Here is a 21591-nt window from a genome sequence, read left to right as displayed (position 1 = left end):
AGACTGCAGTAATATTCCCACCAGGCACCCTGTCCCACCCCTGAGCAGGATGGAGCAGTGCCCCCACCCCGAAGCAGTTGGAAGCCATTGTCCCACTACAAACAAACTAACGGGTAGGTAGCCATCTTCACAGGGAGGGGTGTATGTGGGTGGGAAGACTGCACTACAACTCCCACCAGTCCCCCTGGCACACACCTAAGCAGGATGGAGCACTGCCCCCCACCCAGAAGCAGTTGGAAGCCATTGTCCCACTACAAACAAACTAACAGGTAGGTAGCCATCTTCACAGGGAGGGGTGTATGTGGGTGGGAAGACTGCAGTAATATTCCCACCAGGCACCCTGTCCCACCCCTGAGCAGGATGGAGCAGTGCCCCCACCCCGAAGCAGTTGGAAGCCATTGGTCCACTACAAACAAACTAACAGGTAGGTAGCCATCTTCACAGGGAGGGGTGTATGTGGGTGGGAAGACTGCAGTAATATTCCCACCAGGCACCCTGTCCCACCCCTGAGCAGGATGGAGCACTGCCCCCCACCCAGAAGCAGTCGGAAGCCATTGTCCCACTACAAACAAACTGACAGGTAAGTAGCCATCTTCACAGGGAGGGGTGTATGTGGGTGGGAAGACTGCACTACAACTCCCACCAGTCCCCCAGGCACACACCTGAGCAGGCTGGAGCACTGCCCCCACCCAGAAGCAGTTGGAAGCCATTGGCCCACTACAAATCAACTAACAGGTAGGTAGCCATCATCACAGGGAGGGGTGTATGTGGGTGGGAAGACTGCAATAAAACTCCCACCAGACCTTCTGTCCCACCCCTGAGCAGGATGGAGCACTGCCCCCCACAAAAGCATGTTGCAGCCATTGCATGTTGACTGTCATCTAACAGGTAGGTAGCCATCCTCACAGGGAGGTCGGGGGGCTGCACTACAACTCCCACCAGGCAGCCCTGTCCCAACACAAGCAGGATGGAGCACTCCACACCCAGAAGCAGTCCCAAGCCAATGGCTCGCTACAAACAAACTAACAGTCAGGCAGACATCTTCCCTGGGAGGTCTTTCTGGGGGTGGGATGCCTGAACAACTCACCCCAGGCCGACTCGTCCCCCAGACCATCACAATGGAGCCTCCCCTCCCACACAGATGCAGGTGTCAGCCATTGTATCACTACAAACAAAATAACAGGTAGGTAGACATATCATGCTTGCTTGTCACACCCCTGAGCAGGATGCAAGCCTCCACCACACACACACAGATGTGTCAAGTCAAAGCCAAATGGGAAAACATAACAGGTAAGTAGCCACTATGCGCACACAGCCATTCTCCTCAAAAAGCATAGTGCCACATGACAACACCAGCCCTCTCATTGCACACATATACACACAGATCCTATTGCCACTCACAGTGTGCACACAGCCAAGCAAATAAAACTGTCACAGCAACCAAAGTGTGACACACCAATGCATATGTGGAAAAAAGTCTGGGCACAGACATGCGCAGCACTGAATTCCATGTGTAAGTACCATGGGGCCAGAGCAGCGAGGACCAAATGAGAAACAAGCAAGCATGGTTGGTGTTACAAATCTAGATATGCACATGACAAGACCAAGGTATGCAGGAGATGACAATGCCCAGTTCATGCCCAGATGTAAAATCTGACAGGGCAGAGTAAGCCAAAAATAGTCCTCACCGATATTTTCAGTTGCGGCGTCCCTAGATGGCAACATGTTCCTGTACTAAAAAATTATGCATGTTGTGCATGGTAGGTATTGACAACTCACACCATGGACAAGTAATGCATCTACCACAGCATCATGTCAGGAGGCACAGTAGTGCACATAGAAAAAATGTGATGATTAGTCAACTGTGTGGTGTACAAACAGTGAATGATATACAGGTAACAGAAAGCTCATGGAGTGCACTACAATGACCATCTCCCATCTGACCTGTTGTGTCCAAAATAATTATCCCAAGGGCCACACTTACCATTGGCCCGCAATATTAGGTAAGAAGGAGCAGTTGGCAACGTGGAAGGTTCAAACGTTTATTAGCCACCACAGAACTCTATATAGAGGAGCCTCGTCGATCCTCACCCATCAGGTGCGCCGAGGAAGACTGCTGGCTCCTTGACAGTAACACACTTTTATACATTATCAGTACAGCATACAAAACCATATATGTGGAAAAGTACCAGTTAGTCCTGGCGCCCCTAATGAGCTCATGCCTATTTCTAGTTTCGGTTACACATACAAAGGGTTACTATCTTTACAGAGAAGGTCGAAAGGGTGACTCCCTTCTCGTCCCAGGCCTAGAGGAATTTGCCTGATACTCCCTTTTAGCAGATGTGACCTTGCTTCTCAGCAACTCAGCCTGTCTCCCAATTAAATGCAAGGAAAGGGGAAAGCAGAGGGTGTGCGGAAAAGACCACGTGACTCCCAAGCGAGAGAGAGAGCCGCAATCCAAGATGGAGGCGGTTCGGTTTCTCGGCCCTTTTTGTCGTACCAAACATAATCGGGGATTTCGAACTGTTTAATACACCATAACGAGGTAAACTATCATTAGATATACTGCGCTAATCATATCGTAATATCTTGAATACCTCAGAACGGCCCTTTTAGCGCAGCATAGCTAATAACGGGGTCAGTCTTCGAAAATACCCTCATCAATCTGCATTAAGTCGTGCGTCTCCTTCTGAGCCCGCTGAGTATCTATTCTGGTTTGGACGGGCTCGGGCCTAGGGATGGATCGGCGAACTTGAGCAGCACAATATGCACAGCAAGCAGGCCCGCACTGTAGACAAAGGCAGCAGGTGAAAATGAACCCCACTATTCCCAAAAGAATCATGAATAACTTCCATCCCCAGGTGGTCACCAGATCCCAAAACCACCAGGACAAAGACCAAGTACCAGTCTCGGTGTGAATTTCAGAGGCTAGCCGATGCAGTTTCTGAATGGCTAAATGGACAGAAGGGGCGGAGTCAGGTATATATACACAACAGGAGCTGCCGATGACTCTACAAGCTCCTCCGCGATCAGCTACGATAACATCTAAAACAAGACGATTTTGGAGGGTCACAAGCCGGGTCGCCTGGAGTTCCACTGTGATATTAGTGAATATTCCTGCAGTAGTATTAACCACCCCTTCCACTACTCTAGATAGCCTCCTGACTTCTTTACTATTGAGGATGGGTCCCCATATGGGCAACGCCCCTTTTATGATATCAACGAAGTGTTGGGCTGGAGTGTCAGTCTGGTCAGTGGCATCATTACTGGCGGCTTCAGCTTTTAGGCTCCGCCGATTTAAGGAATGCGATTTGTGATAATCAGAAGGAGCTATGTAGACCGGTGGGTAAAGAAAAGATAAGTAACATTGACCTGCCCATCCCCTGGGTAGCCAAGTGTATGCATTTTCACCGCACACGAAATAAACATTGGGAGGGGTGAGTGTTGGGGGACTACTGAAAGTCTGTAGTCTATAAGTGTAATTACATCTACTATAACCTACGGATAGATGTCCAGTACCCTGCACACAGAAGGAGGAGGACGTATTCAATACCGGGACCGGAATTATTTTCTCATCTGAGACATTTCGCTCCTGGAAATACTTGAAATACTCAGTAAAATTAAAGGTCATGAAATCGAACACTTCATCCCTCAACCAGGTATCATTTTCATGATCAGTGTATACGTTCATACAGGCGGTAGGATCAAGGGTACCATCCGTCCCCTCAGCATTAGGAGTAAAACCTTGGTGTGTCTCTATATAGGCTAAGATCAAGGCATAATCCTTCTCTGAGAATCGACGTTCATCTATAGCATAGTGTTCATATAGCATGGATAACATTTTGAACCAGGCTTCGCAACTACCTAAATAAGACAAGGGCATTGATATGAACAAATCTTGCTTATGCATCACTGACGGGAAAAGACCACAGACCCAACAATCAGTAACATTTGTGGAACTATGAGTCTGGTGTAGCATCTCAATGAAAGCATTATGTACATATGTCTGTCGGTGTCTCTCCTTATGAGGGGCAAAAGTCTGGAAATTATGTTCCTTAGGAGCAGGGGTAGACACTATCAAGGTGTGCACAGGATGGCGAAACTCTAGATATATAAACAGACCTAAGCATAGTACAAATGATACAATCAATATAGAAATGAAAACAATTTTAACACGCAAGCTCCATGAGGAGAACATTGGCAAATGCGAGGGAATGGCACGAGGTACTATGGGCCGCCCTTCTTCAGGGACAAAACGAGCAAAAGGGTACATTTTCTCACTAAAAGTCCAATATAACCTCGGGAAGAGGGCTACGAGCAGTCCGACCTGCCGGAGGGTGCTTCTTTCCTGTGTCAGTATAGAGCCTCACAGGCAGACTCCTATTGTTCAGAAAAAAGAAAAAGAAAAAAAAAACTTCTCGCGTTGGGGTTGCACTTGACGCAACCCTTGTTGAAAGGAAACTCCACCTGGGCCCCCCACTGGTCCAATCAATGTCTCTACCTTCGTTCTGAACAGAGCTTTACTGAAAGTTCCATGCTCTCAACGAGTTCAGTCCAGTGTTCTACCAATCCTCAGGTCTTTGCCGAGGCTTCCAACTTCACTTGCCAAGGCTAGACCTGGGATTCCCTATTTCCGGGGCCGCAGGTGATATCGATCCCGACCAGAGGTTTCAGGATTCACAAACAAAGCAGGCACAGTGGGATCAGACGAGGAGCTGGGCTCCCGACCAGACGCCTTACTTGGAGCAATTGAGTGGTCGCAAAAAGGGTCTTTCAGGCTCACAGCACTCTCCCCTCGCCCGTCAACTTCTCTGCGGGTGTCCAGGGAAAGTCGTTTTCTAGTGCTGGGTTCGCCCTGGGTTGGCAGGCCTTCTCCCTGGTCAAGCTGCTCCCTTGGCAATGAGAGAGGAACTCGCTTAAGATGGGAGATATGGATCCAGCCCTGCTTACCCTCAACTTTCACCGCCGTTCGCGTTGCCAGGAGCACCTGGTACGGTCGGTACCAGCGCGGATCCAAACTCGATTTTCGTTGGTAGTTTCGAACCAAGACCCACTGTCCAGGTTCCACGCTGTGTCCGGGTCCCTCCGGCAGGGGCTGCAGTACGGCAGATATCTGTTGATGAATGGAATGGAGATCTTTAGTCAAAGCATACAAATAATCAGTCAACATAGGATGGTCGATGTCCCTGAAGGATTTGGGCCGGGGTACTCCCCACACGTTGGCAGGTCTGCCAAAAATTACCTCATAAGGGGAGATACCACTCCGGGAATGGGGAGTAGTTCTTACGGACAACAGGGCCAGGGGCAGGAGATCAGGCCATTTTAATCCTGTCGTGTCCTGAAGTTTAGCCAGTTTCAATTTCAGAATCCCATTATATTTCTCAACTAGGCCAGCTGATTGAGGATGTCGGGCTGCGTGAAACTTCTGCTGAATGGACAGACCCTTGCATACATGCTTAACTAAGTCAGCATTAAAATGTGTCCCGTTGTCACTCCAAATCACCCGTGGCAACCCATATCGAGGGAAAAACTCCTTTACCAGAGCTTTCGCGGTTGCCAGGGCAGTATTTTCCTTTGTGGGATACGCCTCCACCCATTTACTAAAAGTACAGATCACCACCAGCACGTATTTCAGATTGTTAACTCGTTCTAGCTGTATGTAATCCATTTGAAGTACTTCAAAAGGCAGGGTGGGCGGCGCAAAACTACCCGCCAAGACGGGAATGCTAACCCCAGGATTATGCTGGAGACAAATCATGCAATGCTGAACCAGGTTCCTAGCTGTCTTATGGATATTAACATTATACCAGACAGGATCCAATGTGGCACAGATGCCCTGGACCCCTACATGTGAAGGTCCGTGTGCCATAGCTACTACTGCATTTACAAATGCGTTTGGCAGTAACCATCTACACCTCTCTGACAAGTCAGTCCAACATCCATTCTCATCAAGCCTCCCCACCTGTTCTTGCCAGTATGTCAGTTCTTCCGGGGTCACCTCCTTTTGTAGCTCTTTCACACTGTCTATGGTGTTGTTAAAAACCCCTGCCTCTATCATTTTTGTCACTACAAACATGGAAGTGGTGTCAGACTGGGCTGTTTCCTTGGCGATCCTATCCGCAAAGGAATTTCCCCTCCCCACATCATCCACTACAACCTTGTGTGCGCTACATTTCACTATGGCCAGGGTTTTAGGCAACGTTAATGCAGCCAGCAATCGGTCAACTAATGGCCCATTCTTTATCTTTTCGCCATGAGATGTCAAGAATCCTCTTTCCGCCCATAACCTCCCGAAGCTATGTGCTACACCGAACGCATATTGGCTATCGGTGTAGACATTTAGCTTCAATCCTTTCCCCAACTCGCAGGCCCTGAATAATGCAACCAATTCGGCCGCCTGGGCCGACCGGTATGGTATCTTGGCTGCCTCGACTACCGTTTGCAGGGTAGTGATCGCATAAGCCGCAGCTGTCGTACCATCCGGTAATCTAAAGCAGGACCCATCAACATACAATTCTCCTTGGGCATCAGATAGTGGGGTGTCAGTTAGATCTATCCGGCCCTTGGTTTCTTCTTCAGTTCGAAAAATACAATCATGTATGTCTTGTCCACCATCCCCTGAAGGAAGGGGCAACAGCGTGGCAGGGTTCAAGTTAACACATCGTTTGATCGTTATATGAGGTGCAAACAGGGTCAATTCGTACCCTGTAAGACGCGCACTAGTTAAGTGCTGCGTCTGTGTCCTGTTTAATAATACGTCCACAGCATGAGGCACCATCACTGTCAGATCCGTATTCAGGACTAGCCCTTCCGATTGTCTGATCGCTACAGCCACTGCCGCTGCAGCCCTCAGACAACTGGGAAGTGCTCTGGCGACGTTATCCAAAACCGCCGAGAAATATGCACAAGGCCTTTGCTTACCACCAAAGTCCTGTGTCAACACTGAAAGAGAACAACCGTCCACCTCATGCACGTAGAGCACAAAAGGTTTCCGGTAGTCAGGGGTGCCAAGCACAGGAGCAGAGCAAAGAGCAGTTTTCAGAGCAGAAAAGGCAGTCTGGCATTCATCAGTCCAAGGTAAGGGTTCATGCACACCCTTCGTAGTTAGATACAAGAAAGGTTTAGTCAAGAGAGAATAGTTAGCAATCCATTGGCGACAGTAGGAGGTTATACCAAGCAAAGCGCGGACATCACGTTGCGTGCGAGGAACAGGCATGTTAGTTATGGTTGCGATGCGCTCAGAAGTCAACCGTCTTCCCTCCTTCGACAGGAGATGACCGAGATAGGTCACCTCCGGTCGACAATATTGAAATTTAGAGAGCGACACCTTGTTACCATGAGTGGCCAAGTGCCGTAGCAGGGTAACCGTAGCATCGCGGCAACCCTGTTCTGTATCAGAGGCCACAAGGAGGTCGTCAACATACTGCAATAGGACATTACCTGGCGGCAATTGTAAGGAATCCAATACTCTTTTTAGGGCTTGGCTGTAGATACTAGGGCTTTCGGTATACCCCTGGGGGGCGCGACAGAATCTAAAACTGCGGCCCCCCAATGAGAAACCGAACAAATGTCTGCTATCCGGATGTATGGGAATGCTAAAGAAGGCATTCTTCAAATCAATCACCGAGAAAAATGTGGCAGTGGGAGGAATCATGGTCAAAATGGAATTAATGTCTGGTACCACCGGATATTGGGGTACCACAATCTTGTTAATCTCTCGCAAATCAATCACAAATCGGTAGGTATCAGCATAATCAGGGGATTGGGGTACGGGGGCTCATTTAAGAATCGGAAGAATGGGACTGTTACAGACGTTAGAAGCCGTTTCCTCCACCACCCCTGTTCTAATCAAGTCAGAAATAATGGCCAGTAAAGCGCGTTCCCCTGCGGGGGCTATTTTATACTGTGGGATCCTCGGCAATTTGGCATTCTGTTTCAGGGTGATGGACACCGGGGGAATTTGGAGGAATCCTACGTCAGTGTCCCCCAGGGCCCAAAGATCCTTCGGGAGTTGTGCAAGCTCAGGAGGTAGTGAGTCCGTTTTCGAAAAACATTGAACGGAGGGGATAGAGGTATTCCGAATGGTCAGATAAACTCCATCGGGGGAGCAATAGATGTGGGCATGCAATCTTTTTAAAATATCCATACCCAGGAGATTCTCCCTACACTGGGAGGTGAGGAGGAAAGGTGATTCTATCGTAACCGGTCCCAGAGTGAGGGAAAGTGGCTTAGAAATGGGGCTCACCACCGGAGTTCCAGAGAACCCCACGGACACATTAGTCTGGCCAGACAGAGCGGCCCCCGGGACCAGGGCACGTGAAACAGAACTGTTCATAGCCCCTGTGTCAACTAAAAACCTACCTGATGCATCCAACAATCGTGCATGGACATAAGGTCCAGCTTGATCTATCGGGATTGACACATGCCCCTTACTCTGCCCTTGGCTGTCCTATGCTTGAGTATACCCGGCGTCTTCATCCGTCACACGTCCATCATTGTAGTACTGTTTACCCTGGCTTTGGTCGAAATAATTCTGACTGTTCTCACCTCGGGCTGCCTGTTCTTGTCTCGTGTATCCACCTCGATGCCCACTCATCCTTCCCCGTCCACGACCCCTTGAAGCCGTATTCTGTTCATATAGTAACGGACACTGCGCTCTCCAATGCCCCTCCTCTTTACAGAAAGCACATTGATTTATGCCCAGATCTGTTCGCCCAGATGGTTGCGTCGGTCCCGCCCCTCTTGGAGCGAAATTCTGCAACCCCCGTCCTCTTCCTCTACCCCTCTCCACTTGCTGTAGTAACACTCGTGTTTTCAATTCTTTCGACTTTCTTTCTGTCTTATCCTTGCTCTCATTCTCCCGATGCTCATAATACTGAGCCATGCTCAGTATCGTGGAGGGCGTGGTGGTCGTCCAGGTACTCTCGGCTGCCTGTAACCGAGCCGATACCTCGGGTAGCAAATTTGTTACAAATCTATTAACAAATAAACGTACACCCCCTTCCGTTGCCAAGTCCTGTCCGCTAAAGTCAATGAACACTCCCTCAAACCTCGTGAAAAAATCAGAGACACTCTCGTCCTTCTTTTGCTTACAGGCCGTCAACTTGTCCCAATCTACTTTCCTGGGTGGGATCAGCGAATGCATATAAGTTATTATTCTCTCAGGCAAGGCCAGTATCTCAGGTCGGGGCTTGTTCCCTGGTTTACGATCTCTATCCCAGTTTCTCAGTTGATCCCATGTCCCACCAAATTCCGTAACATGGTCCTGGTCATGTACCTGGCGCCAAATGTCCACCGGTACTAATAAGGCAAAGAATAATTCAATATCTGCCAACGTCATTACCGCTGACGAGGCGGCCTCGGTCAGTTCCTTGTAATATGCGGTGGGGTTCTTTCTAGGATCTGGCAACTGGCTTTTTAGGGATAGTACCTCACTCCGCTTCCAGGGGGTATAGACCCATTGTTCCTGGAACCGGGCGTCTACCCCGGGACGGGTAACGACGCCGTGGGCATCTACTTCTGCGGCAACTTCTGGATGGAAGATAGGGTGCACTTCCCGCATAGGGAACTGGGAGAATCCGGCGGGAGTGGCAGACTGCAAACGAGTTCTATAAGAGACCAAAGTCTGTACCTTCCCATACACCTCCTCCGGTGTCAACTGAGATTTATGGACCTGATCAAGAATATCATATAATATAGCCGGAGCCTTCCCTTCCTGATGTACCTGTTCCCACACAGAAATAAGACGGTTGGCCATATGCTCCAGAGCATGCTGTTGCATCACCGGTTCATAGTCTCTCACAGTACTCCAAATATCAGCAAGCGTATAAATGGGATGTCGCATCCACTGGGATGCTTGTGTAGCTATAGTTTCCCTTTCTTCCGTTCCCAAAGCCGAACGAGTGAACAACTTCCTACCCTCAGTTAGACTGGCCGGGCGTATCGGAGTAGTTGCAGCTGTTACCGGCGTGGTACTGGCGGAGGAGGAGGGCAGAACAGAAGGGGAAGGCATTGACCCCAGTGACAGCTGAGGGGTCCCGGCTGCAGCCGTCGTCAATAAATTAGGCAGTATGGCCATAACTTCAGACACAGATGTCGGTAACCGGGAGAGGTTCGGCAGGGAGGGAGGGGTAGTGGTGGCCGGGGGAGCCGAAGCCGAGGCCCCCAGGAACATATCTGGAGCCGGGGCCGAGGCCCCTGATACCTCCGGATATATTCTCTGTGGTACATAAGGGGGTGGGGGCCTAGTGTCCAATAAATCCTCTAGTTCATCTTCTGCATTCGGGCGGGTCACATAGCTCTTATCAACCTTTAATCGAAATTCGCGATTCATGCAATCCAATCCTTTTTCTACTCTTTCTCGGTCATAGGCCATAGCTTTCTGAGTAACATTCTGTCCTGCCTTGGCTCTGGCTACTTTCTCTTCACTTATTCGCCGTTGTTTGGCCTCCTTCTGCCATGCAATTAGAGCATCAAACATGGCCTGCCTACTTCGCCTAGAAAACAGCTGTTCCTGTAGGAACGCAATTTTCTTCTCATCAAACGAACCCGTTTTGGGCCATCGTAACTCCTCATTGCCCTTGGTATACTTATGCCACAGAGTGCAGAACAACAACGGAGAGATCCCATGTTTGACATACATAAAATGGCTAGGACTGCCCTCCGGCAGGGCGGGTTGGCTCTCCGCTAGTCTAGAGTCACTTGTTCGACAGCAGCAGCCAAAACAATTCAATTTACTAAAACAGGACATTTTGGTTAGTTTTCAGACATGTATACACAAACAACAATCAACACGAATCATACACAACGTACAATCAGTATCAGAGAACCAAGCCCGTCGACTCTGGTTCACAGTCCAAACACCAAATTACACGCGGGATTCCGGCCACCCTCCTGGCTCACCACTAAGACCAGCCCCCAACGAGGACTTGCCCCGTCAGGAGTATGCCCTGTGGCTACCCAGTCTAGGTCGCGGGTCCTTCCACGTGCAATCCGTTTGTAATCCTTCGGCGCGCCGTTTTTACTCAAATCAAATACAACCTGTACGTACTTCGAGTCAAACCACGGTAATGCTAACCTCGATCAAGCAAGACACCACCCTCCGGTGCGTGTCTTCAAATCAATGCACCGCTGTCCAGCGCGAGCTTCAAACAAATGCAATCCGTGTTCAAAATCAAAAACGCATCGTTCTCAACGAATGCTCTCAAATCAATCAAATAGCACACCGTCTTCAACGCGTGCCTTAACCAATAATGCACCGTTTACAACGCGTGCGTCAAAATCAAATCAATACTCACCGGGTGCACCCAGATACGAATGTTCGTTCTCCGCTGCCAACTCCTCCCGACCAAATCGATCCAGTTTCTGGGTTAAGCCCGTAGGACCCCGGTGAAGGGTAACTAGCAGCAGGGGACGTACCGAAAAGTCGTGCAGGGTGGGAGAAATCCTCAGGCTCCTCTCCCGCCAACCGGTCAGGACGCCCCCAACCCCACCACCCGAATACGGGGGGGGAGACCCTTTCATGGGGTCCCTTCGTGGTCGCCAACTGTTGTGTCCAAAATAATTATCCCAAGGGCCACACTTACCATTGGCCCGCAATATTAGGTAAGAAGGAGCAGTTGGCAACGTGGAAGGTTCAAACGTTTATTAGCCACCACAGAACTCTATATAGAGGAGCCTCGTCGATCCTCACCCATCAGGTGCGCCGAGGAAGACTGCTGGCTCCTTGACAGTAACACACTTTTATACATTATCAGTACAGCATACAAAACCATATATGTGGAAAAAACCAGTTAGTCCTGGCGCCCCTAATTGAGCTCATGCCTATTTCTAGTTTCGGTTACACATACAAAGGGTTACTATCTTTACAGAGAAGGTCGAAAGGGTGACTCCCTTCTCGTCCCAGGCCTAGAGGAATTTGCCTGATACTCCCTTTTAGCAGATGTGACCTTGCTTCTCAGCAACTCAGCCTGTCTCCTAATTAAATGCAAGGAAAGGGGAAAGCAGAGGGTGTGCGGAAAAGACCACGTGACTCCCAAGCGAGAGAGAGAGCCGCAATCCAAGATGGAGGCGGTTCGGTTTCTCGGCCCTTTTTGTCGTACCAAACATAATCGGGGATTTCGAACCGTTTAATACACCATAACGAGGTAAACTATCATTAGATATACTGCGCTAATCATATCGTAATATCTTGAATACCTCAGACCCACAGGTGACCAAGACCTCACTGCAGAGGACAACACCCGCAACCTGCAGAGCCAGTCACCCCCTCCCCCCGGTACATGGACTCGCGGATGTTGACTCCCGGGATTCTCTGGACGATGAGCTCGAAGCCGGCTCATCTGGTGTGCCAGGGCGCAACAGGTCCCAAGACCCCATCGTCCCCCCGCCACATCTGCTGCAATATCAACGTCTCTGCAGACCCCTGCTGTCACGGCCTATATGGCCAGCACCACCCCCATTGCTGCCTGCAACACTCCCCCTGTCCCAGAGAATGACCAACCCACAGACTGAGGAGGGCATGGAGAGGATGATGGTGCCTACAGTGGTGAGGTAACAGGTCCGTGGCAGCAGGGAAGGTGGGAGGGTCAGGGTCACCCACAGACACCAAGAGACTGGGACCCAATCACTGGACCACATTAACAGAGTCCTTGGGGCATATGAACATGCCCAGGGATGAACGGGCCGGTCGAAAGAAGTGTTCCGCAAGCTCATCCTGCTGATGAGGTCCATCGACACCTGCATGGGACAAATTGTGGACCTCTTGGGCCAGCAAGTGGCGGTACTGAGGGACAGGCCTGCGCCACAACCAACACCTCCACCCACCTCTGGTGGTCTGCAGAATGGCAGTTCACCATCCTCCCCTGCGGCCACAGAGAGGGGTGAGTCCTCAGACCCCACTGACCCTACAGCAGGGACCCCCCTGCCAAGCGACGAAGGGGTCGTCCGAAGAAAACCCTGGGAGTAACAGGAGGCAAAGCACCTGCCAAACGCCAGTCACGGACCCAGCCATGATGGCAACCCTCTTCACCACTGCATTGACTTTATGGACTGTCCTTCCCCACACTGCCTTGTGAATGGCATCTGTCTGTTGGACTGGGTCACCACATCAATGTGGTGACTACTCGATTATCTCATTTACCACAACTGTCAACTCACTGCTCCACTAATCACCTCAATGGAAATGTTTTTTTATTAAATCCTCATTTGCTTCTTAAAAGAAAAAAGCACCATTCCACTTACACCAGCAAAATGGAAAGCACCATGCCCTTCTGTACATTTGTACTGGAAGCAAAGGAGAGAGGAGAGAGGAAACACCCTATTCAAAACTTTGACGCCCTGGTTTAAAAAGGTGATTTAAGCAATGAATATGCACAATCGCAATAAGCATGTAAAGGACCTGGTAATGTCAGAGAGCAAAATGAAATTTCTACACAGTTTGCTCAATATTGTATTTTATAAAAAACACAGCGAATAGTATTTACACTTCTTTAAGTCAAAAGCGCAAAACTTTGTGCATAGTGTCCCCAAGTGAAAATTGGAACCAAAAAGTGCCTGTACAAGGTGAATCAGTTTGTAAAGGGTTTCCATAAGTTGTAAGAAACGACCATTCAAATACACTTTTTAACAGCCTAGGTATACAGTGATACAAGCTGGGTAATGGTCCGTTCTGTGTGCTTGTAGACGGCGTTTCGACCCTTCTGTGAATGTTGGGTCTCTTCAGAACTAACGATGTAGGGACATCTTAAATAAATTAAATTAAGGTTAGCATAAGGCCCATGTACCGGCACAGATGCGAGAAACTATGGCGAAGGACTTAAATTGAAGGTGGTTACCTGGATTGTGAAAAAGGGCGAAAACTTTTTGAACGTGAAGTGCCTCAGTGAAAAGTGAAAAAAGAAAGAACTCACGTGAGGACCCAGCCGGGTTTTTCAGTGATGGGTTCAAAAAAAGAAGAAAAGCAATAGTCACTGTTTGTGCTGCGTAGATGTGTGATGGCGAATCACTAACTTATTAGATACAGTTATAGTGGTAATTGATGATTAAACTTGAAGGTTACCTCACGGTGAGGAAGGCCGGCTTTTAAGGATGTGGATAGGCCGGTGGGCTCTTCAAATGCCTTGCTACAGCCGTAGCCAAGTGCTTCCCATTATGGAGCTTTCTACGAAATTGCAGTTTTCTCCGGGGTACTCTGCGTGGTAACAGAGCGATAATTTTTTATTTTTTTATTTGCTTAAATCATTTTCCTATTATCCACTGTTTTCCCATATATAACTAGTACCCTGTTTCCGTTGTGAGTAGGGTTCCCCTGTCTTTTGCTGTGACTGGTTTAAAAAGAAGTGCCGTCTTCCAGCCTCGACTTCCTCGCTATCACTCATCTGCAATCCCCCATGAGCCGAAGCACAGATTAGGAACCAGGAAAGGAGAGAAAACCAGACCAGCCATACCAGGCAGATAGGGCATAATCATTGGATATCAGCATTCGTTTGTTGCTCACACCACTCAAAAACGGGAGACCAAAAGTTATGCTTTTTAAAAGCCTTCATGTCTAGACTGGCCACATATTTAATAGAGGACACCCAGTCAAGAAACCTAGGAGGGAAAGTAGATATCCACTGCTTACATATTTCTCTGCGTGCTAGTAGCATGGAGTAAAAAAAACAGCCTTGCCTTATTCTCTGTGGATCCTGCAAGGGAGTCTTCGCAGCCAAAAATAATCGACAGAACGCTTACCTCGATGTCAGTACCCAGCATAGAGGACAAAGCCTTACTCACGTCAGACCAGAATATCTGGATCTGCGGACAGTCCACAAACATGTGCACATCATCTTCTTTCAAGCTACCGCACTTAGGGCAGGCTACATCACCTCCTCTCCCGAACTTTGACAACCTCCGTGGCGACCAATAGGCTCTGTGGATGGAGAAAAGGTGATTTCTCCTTAGGTACGCAGATTTTACAATTTTAAAAAGCATAGACATTGATACTTGCCACTTATTTTCCAGCGAAGACTCCGGCAAGCATCTTCCCCATATAAGTCCCTGAGTAGTGTAAAAACTCTGTCCTCCAGCTTGACCAGCAACCAGTAGATCATCGCAAGCTCTTTTTTAGTGGTTGTCTCATCCAGAAGCTTAACCTCCAGTTTGTTTGTGTTTCCTATCTCCAGGCTTGGATCTTGGAACCAGCTCTGTATTTGTATATATTTAAATCTGGATACTTGTTGATTCGACAGGTGGTTGCACGTTTCCCAGCTTATTAATTGTGCATCCAATGTGATGTGGTTCCAACATGTTAGACCTGCCTCTCTCAATGGCCTAGCCAAGGCATCTTTTGTCCAGCCTGGTGAGCCTGGTGAGTCCCAGATAGGAGCCATAGAACTATAATATGGTATCTTTAAAGCTTTTCTGACCCTATACCAGGTCTCTGCTAGAGCTCTCAGGATCTTCAGCCTGACTTTCTTTTTTTTTTTTTTGAAACCTTTATTACAGTATACGAAAAATATACAAGGATGGGCCTACAACCTTCCGGCTGGCCGCTAGCAAACAGTGGGAGCATAGATACAATTATTGACACACAAACGACAAATGATAAAGGTCCCAGAAATCGAAGGAAGCGTTGGCGGCCACACCATCCGAAGCCCCCAATTGGTGGTTCCATTTTTAAGAGAAACAATAAACAAATCCACAAGGCAGCGAAAGTCAAAGCAGCATTTTAAGCTCCCCTGGGGAGGACCCTACCGATCCACAGAAATAGGGGGGGGGGGGCGGGCCAAAACAAAAACAATGCAAAACCGATACCCAGGACCAAGGGAACAAGCAGACTAGGGTGACTGGGCCACTGCCGAATCAGGTGTCAGTGGCGGGGCACAAATCCCGCCACGATAGGAGTTCCAGGGGCCCCACACCTTCACCCATTTCCCAGGCTTACCTCTCGCAACATACACTACCTTCTCCCGAAACATACACCAATCTATGTTGTCCTTCCACACCGAGACCGTTGGCGACCTCTGGGAACCCCACAATTGGGCTATGTCACGCTTGGCCACCATATATCCCAGAGTCACCCACCACGTCTGCGGCACCGTGTAATCAGTTGGCTCCCACACATTCAACAAACATCTCCTAGCCTCGGGAAACAGCGCCACACGTGTGACCGCTTGCAGCACCGCATGTACACCACGCCAGAATCGCGCCACCTCCGGGCATTCCCACAAGATATGGAAGAAGGTCCCCAGCGAACCACACCCACGCTTACACATCCCATCCACGGCATATCCCATACGCATCAGACCCGGTCCCGTAACGTAGACCCTGTGGAGTATCTTGAGCTGGACGAAACGAAGGCGGGCCGGTATGGCCACCTCTTTCGGGGAGGCCACCGCAGACACCCAGTCCTCGTCATCCAGCTCCAATCCATCGGCGACCCATGCCTCGCGAAGGCCAGTCAGCAGTCCCGAGCGATCGTTGATGAGCTTTTTATAGATCAATGAGATAGTGCCGTCCGGGACATGCCCATCTAGCACCCTATCTTCCAGGGGGGAGCACTCCGGGATGGACGCCACATCCGGGAACACAGAACACAGCGCGTGACGAACCTGTATATACCGGAAGTACTCCCTGTCATGCAACTGGAATTCCGCCTGCAGCACATCGAACGGTTTAAATCCCCCCCTCGTCCAAAGATCACCCACCTTACTGATACCTATTGTGTCCCACTTCTCAAAGCCTTTCGAGGTCCACAAGCAGCCCAATCGCTCCGATGCATACAATGGCGTCGCCCGGGTCAACCGATCCTTCCATCCCATCGCCAAGTTCGCCGCGTGCCACACCCGTACCGCGGCCCGCGTGGGACCCGTCAGGCGTGCGTCGAGCGATCTTGAGTAGAGCGCACGATTATAGTCGCCTCCCGGCAGTAACAATTTATCCATTTCAAAAGCCGGGTTAAGGGCGGGCCCGTAGAGGCCATGGTTTATCACAGCCAGCTGGGAGGCCCAGTAATACCGTTTGATGTCTGGGAGGGCGACCCCCCCGTCATACCACGGAAGCGTTAGCTTCGCGAGCGCGATACGCGGCCTCCCATCCCAAAACAGGTGGCGCTGCAGACCCTCCACCTCCCGAAAGTAGCGTGCCGGGACGACGTCCATCGTGTTTTGTAGGGCGTATAAGAAACGTGGCAGCGACATCATTTTAAACAGTGCCGCACGGCCGAGCGGCGAGAGCGGCAAGCGCCTCCAACGCGCCACATCCTCCTTCAGGCGCCGGAGGGGGGGGGAGTAAGTTCTGTGTATAGCGGGCCGCAGCGTCAAGGGTGATAAAGATACCCAGGTATTTAAATCCCTGTGGAGCAACCTGGATAGGGCAACCCCGCGGAAGGATAGGAGCCTCTCCCGAAAGGACATACACACAGGATTTAGCCCAGTTGATGACTAATCCAGAGTTGCAACCAAATGAACGCAAAACATCCACCAACACGATCAATGATTTACGCGGGGAAGCAAGGTACAAAAGAATATCATCCGCGTAAAGGGAGACGCGAGCCTCATACTTGGGTGTCCATCGGAGACCACGAATCGAAGGGTTCCACCGCAGCATCTCCGCCAGAGGCTCCAAGGCAAGCGCAAAGAGGAGCGGCGACAGCGGGCAGCCCTGCCGCGTGCCCCTGCCCAATTCAAAGGGAGCCGATACTCTACCGTTCACAACCACCTGCGCCAGCGGTCCGGAATATAACAATTTCACCCAGCCAATGAATCCCGGGCCAAACCCAAACTTAGCCAGCGCCGCCCAAATATAAGGCCACTCAAGCGTGTCAAACGCCATAGTGGCGTCCAAGGACGCCAAAATGGCTGGCTCTCGTATAAACGGTACCCTCGCGAGCACCCCATGCAGACGCCGCAGGTTGAGCGCGGTGTTGCGATGAGGGATAAAGCCGGACTGGTCTTGATGGATCAGATCGCACACCACGCCAACCAGCCGATTAGCCAGCACCTTGGCGAGAATTTTCGGCTCCGCATTCAACAACGAGATAGGCCTATAAGACGTGACCCGATCCCGCGGCCTCCCCTCCTTGTGAATAACTACAATAGTGGCAAGACGCTGGTCCAGCGGGAGGGAACCCGCCGACCGGGCCGCGAGGAACATATCACGGAGATGCGGAGCCAGCGTATTCGGTCGTAATTTGTACAATTCGATGGGCAGGCCATTAGGACCCATGGCCTTGCCAGAGGCGACCGAACGTATGGCGAGGGCTATCTCATCAGATGTCGGAGCCGCATCCAACAACAGTTTATCCTCCTCCGAGAGGGAAGGCAGCGCAATGTCTTTAAGCAGGTCATGGGAATCCTCTTCCGAGCGGGAAGATACCGGGGAATACACCCCCCGGAAATACTCAGCAAAACAAGCAACAGTTTCCTCCGGCTCAGTGACACACACACCATCCAGTCTCTCAATCAACGGGACCACGCGACTCGCTCTCTCCCTTTTATCCAACCACGCAATCAATTTACCAGCCTTATCACCCACATCATACAGCCGCCCCTGTTGCTCTCTACTCAAGCCCCTGGCCGCCTCCGTGACTAGGGCCCTGTAGTCCGCCTGCTTAAGTCTGAGAGCATGCAATTTGTCGTCCGCGACCCCACACTCCAGATCACCCTCCAACTCAGTTATCTCAGATTCGATACGGGTCACCTCCTCCCGCGCACGCCTCCGGGAATGGGAGATGAGGGACAGGGCCTCCCCCCGGAGCACCGACTTGAAGGCCTCCCACAAAGAAACAGCAGACGACACAGATCTCACATTGTCTTCAAAATATCGCTCAAGAGATTTAACCAAATCTGCGCGAATTGTGGGGTCACGCAGGTACCAGGGGTTGATCGGGACCACCCTCCCCTCCCCCCTCGGGACAATGTCGAAGTGCAACAGGAGCGGGGAGTGATCTGAAATACCCCGAGCTAGGTGTCGCACCTCTCCAACCCTCCCCGCCTGTGCTGCTGGCATCAGGACATAATCAAGCCTTGAAAGACTGCCATGAGCCCCAGAATGAAAGGTGTATTGTCTCTGCGTGGGGTATTTCAGCCGCCAACAATCCACCAGCCCCAGGGTATCCAAGAGGCCAGCCAACCAAGCTTGGGCACGGGGGAGATCCCTGGGCGGGTGACGGTCCTCAGTTCCCGAAACCACAGCGTTAAAGTCCCCCCCAACCACTAGAATCCCCTCCGGCAGCCCAAGAAGAAGGCGCCCCAAGTCGGCGAAAGTGGTCGTCTGCAACCCTGGCGGGACATAAACAGAAACTAAAACAATCACTTTACCCTCCAGCCTACCCACCAGAGCCGTATATCGTCCCCTGTCATCATGGAGCACCTCATCAATCTCCAATGGGAGCGAGGCTTTAACCAAAATGCCCACACCCCTCGAACCAGATGTGAAGCCCGAGTGAGCTACAAGGCGATAGCCCCGTCTCTTCATAGCACAATAGGAATTTCCAATGAGGTGTGTTTCCTGCAGAAATACTATTGCGGGTGAAATCCGTTTTAAGAACTGCAGGACCACCCCCCGTTTTATCCTGTCCCCCAGTCCATTAACATTCCAGGATAAAAGGCTCAGTCCCCTACCCCCCATCATAATCAAAGCCAATCAGTCCCCCCCCAGAGAGCACCCTGAGGATAGCACAACAACACTCCTGCCTTGTGGTACAAATAAACAACATCCAACCCCAACCCTGCATCCCAACCAAAACTCCCCCCTCCCTGCACCCTTGCATGAGCCCAAACAGCCCCCCCAACTTGCAGTGTGCCTGTCGCCCCGTTACAAACTACGCTACAAAGACCCTCTAGAGGAGGAAAGAGAACCCCCGCGAGACACAGCACAACCTCCACTGGTGGGGGAACAAGACACACCAGTCAAAAGTCCCCAAGCGTGGCCAAGACGTGGCATCCTCAAGAATGTGCATCAGTGTCAATACCTCATACCCGGTCCGGTGGGCACTCTCCTCCCGCTGCCCCCGTCCCATCCCGATCGTGCCTCCCAGACAAAGTGTCCAACCAGTCCCCAGCCGGCTCAGGCTGGTCAAAAAAATGGGTGCGGCCATCAACCTCCACACGCAGCCTGGCCGGGAAAAGCATTGCGTATTTTAAGTTCATGTCTCGAAGCCGCCGCTTGACGCCCATAAAACTCAGTCTCTGTTTCTGGACCGCCTGCGTGAAGTCAGGAAAAAAGTTCACCTCCGTGTTCTCCAACTTAAGCGGCCCGTGCAGTCTGGAAGCTTGCAAAATCGCATCCCTGTCCCGAAAGTTGAAAATACGGGCAATAAGAGGCCGCGGGGGAGCTCCGACCTTCGGCCTGCCACCGGGAACTCTATGGGCCCTTTCCACCGCAAAGAATTTACTCAGTCCTCGAGGCTGGAGATGGTTAGAAATCAGGCCCTCCACAAAGAGATCCGCCGCTGAATCCTCCCGTCCCTCAGGCACTCCGATAATGCGGACGTTATTCCTCCGGGCCCTGCTCTCGGAGTCCTCCAGGCGCCGATCCGTGAGTGCACTTGCCTGCCGAAGCCGGCGCACCTCCGTCTGGAGGGCCGCTACCTCAGTTGTGAGACCCGACGCAGTATGGGCCAAAGAGTCAACACGGTCATTTGTCTTGGAGAGATCAGCTCTCACAAGGTTGACATCGATGAGGACCGCGTCGAGTTTGTGCGCCAAAGTGTCGAATTATTGGCCCACTGAGGTCTTCATCTCGGCAATGGCGCCCATGACGTCCTGCAAAGTCAGATCCGCAGGCGACTCCTGGGCATCCGGGAGGCACTCGGAAGACTTTTGCGATCCGCCGGGAGACCCCTTCGGGAGGGTGTAGCGATCCATAACGTTGACTTGAAGTGCGGTGCCACGCCGGGTCGATTTGGCCTTCGACCGATCTCCATCCTGCTTCGTGGCCATCGTCGTATATCTCACACCCTCACCGCTCTCGCAGTGGAGAGCCAGCAATCAAGGCCGGAGGTCACCTCAGGAAGGCGGAGTGGGTCCCCGCAAACAGTCAGGCAGGGTCCCCCAGCGAGGCCACCACCACACAAAGAAGCGCCGTAATCCCACTCGCGATGACGGCAAGGGGACTCAAAAGCGAAAGTGAAAGTGTGGGGTACGCGACTCGCCGGGCCTGTCCTGCCGTTGTTATTCACTTCTCCACTGGGTCACCCCCAAACTCGAGTCCGGGGTCAGGAGAGAAGCAGGCCGCAAACTTCATTCGGTGCTCATTCCGACACCCGAGGTCCGATGCGAAAAAGGAGAACGGGTACCACCTCAGCTCAGGTTCACCGACACAGTCCCCTCAACCAATTCAGGATGAAGACAGGATAGACGTAGGAGGTTGCGGAGGTCCTCGGGAGCCTCGCACCTACGCGGCCATCTTGGATGCGCGCTAGGCTCCTCCAGCCTGACTTTCTTGAAGTACTTAGGGTCTGCGTATTTGAACATAAAACCTTGACTGCCTCCTGGCTCCTGTCCTGCTATAACTCCCAGCAGTCTTCCAATTTCCGAGGATGTGGGTGTGTTTAGTAGTATTTTCCCGTTTTTTAATAAAAAATGGGAAAATACCTCAATAATAATA

The sequence above is a fragment of the Triturus cristatus genome, chromosome 6 (genome assembly GCF_964204655.1).
Source record: "Triturus cristatus chromosome 6, aTriCri1.1, whole genome shotgun sequence".
In the NCBI taxonomy this organism is placed as follows: Eukaryota; Metazoa; Chordata; class Amphibia; order Caudata; family Salamandridae; genus Triturus; species Triturus cristatus.
This window is presented reverse-complemented; position numbering follows the sequence as displayed.